Source organism: Sinocyclocheilus anshuiensis, unplaced genomic scaffold (genome assembly GCF_001515605.1).
Source record: "Sinocyclocheilus anshuiensis isolate Anshui unplaced genomic scaffold, SAMN03320099.WGS_v1.1 scaffold1018, whole genome shotgun sequence".
In the NCBI taxonomy this organism is placed as follows: Eukaryota; Metazoa; Chordata; class Actinopteri; order Cypriniformes; family Cyprinidae; genus Sinocyclocheilus; species Sinocyclocheilus anshuiensis.
The window spans coordinates 1,197,433-1,199,564 of NW_015539893.1; positions in this window are offsets into that span (position 1 = coordinate 1,197,433).

Consider the following 2,132-nt stretch of genomic DNA (forward strand, 5'->3'; position numbering starts at 1 on the left):
TGTGTGTGTGTGTGTGTTTGTGTGTGTGTGCCTTAATCTTTCTGTCCAGCCTTTAATCCTCCAGCCTCTGTTTTTTTCACGCTTATTTCCAGTGTTGGGGAAGCTACTCTGAAGCTGTAGCTTGACCAGCTACAAGCTACTCATAAATTAAAGTAGTTAGGCTACATTCAAGCTACCCTTCAGAAAAAGTAGCTAGCTACACTACATGTTACTATCAAAAAGTAGCTAGCTACATTGAAAATACTTTCAATTTTGTTTTATTATTAATTTTTTTTTTTTTTACAATTAACATTACAAATAACTAAATAATTATTAATGAAGAATTATAATGAAGTTATAAGTAAAATATAATAAAGTTATAATTAAAATATTTGGGATTTAAAACAACATATCGTAATGCAATCATGATTTCAAAGAGTAGGGTGAATTCAGGTTGATTGGGACACTTTTCCAAGCCAATTCAATGACAAAAAGTGTCCCAATCATTTGATTTTGTAAACTATCTGTTACACACAATAATAAAATAGGCTACTGTATAGTTATATATTATCTTAAACTGACTGTCAAAGTGCAAAATTGCTACTAACGTAACATTAATGCAAAAACAAAATGTATGCAACTTAAACTGGATACGGATAAAATAAGCAGGTTAAACGCACAGCACATGTGGTAGGCTATTTACTGACTGTGAATGGAGATGTCAATCATCAGCTGTGCGCGTGAACACTGCGCTTTGCGTGAATCCTGCCGCAACCATCCTTTGCCAAATGATAAGCACACTACTATATCGCGATTTTCTTTTCTTTTTGATTAGTGTTCATTACAAAACTGTGGGGCACAGATTATATTACGACCGTTCATCATTGTAAAATAGACATTTGACCTATTTACAAACAAAGCAGTGTGCAGGACTTTTCTTTCCTTTACGCTGACTTTGTGCAAGCTCAGATGTGTGAGGGGGAGTTTAATGGTTCATTCTCATGAAAAAATATGGAAAACATGGCCCTTTTAGTAAAGATTCCCTTTAAACTTGCAGATAAACATGCTTTGCAAGAAAATTTCCATCTACAGCAGTCACTTACCTGTATTTTCTATTCCTGAAAACTGTGAGTAGCAAAAGAAGGTAATACCCACTGTCAACCACCAGTCTTGGTCCAGACAAGATGTACAATGAAGTCCAGTTTGAATCCTGATTGAATACACAGTCTCCCATCAGAAAACATGCAAAACACTCTAGCACATACACGGAAGCATACATAGACTTCTGTCCTTCCCCATTTTTCTTACCATCCGCTTCTTTGTCTCGCTATCCACGTTTTTCTTCTTCCCACTCTATTTTGCAGCCTTGTTGACCTAGTCTGTCTAAAACACACTCTCTCTCTCTCTCTCTCTCTCTCTCTCTCTCTCTCTCTAAAACAGCTGCAAGCTCAAGCGTTACAGTTACATATGCATTCCACTCTCCTTCTCCTCTCTCTTAGTGCGTTATTCTCCCTTTCCTCACAGTGGTCCATTTGCCATGAGATGGCCTCTTTCATTGACCTCAGAAAAGCTGCTGCGAATCAATTGATCCTGACTAGCTCTAGTCTTGCACACTTTTTACCCATTATAATTTTTCAGCAGCAAGGCCACTGTCTGTTCACTCTCTCTTCACCTCATCTTCTTATGTTTTTTTTTTCCTTGCATGTAAATCTGAAAATGAAAAGAAACCTTGAATGCAAGTGTTCTGAATGGATGTGCGTATATCAGTGGCTTAATCACCAGATGAGGTTATACTGTTTATTACATTGTTTATAATGGCCTTCAACTTCACTTTTATATTTCTTCATTACACATCAGTGGTGGCTGGTCAAAAGGGGGCGGCCCCCTTCAAGTTAACCAGGGAAAAAGCCTACTTCAACGTGTTAAAAATAAGTTACATATACTGTGACGAGTGGGGCGGGGCTGAGAGCCGTGGGAACGGAGTGAGGCCAGTGGAGTTAATGATAATGAGCGACACCTGCACCACTCACCGGCATTCGCGTAGCTACGGGTGGGCCTGGTCCCACCGACCTGTCAGTAAGGCCCACCCAGTCAGTTGCTTCAGAATGTAGCCTAATCATTGTGAATTCTGTTGCAATAATCACAATACTTTA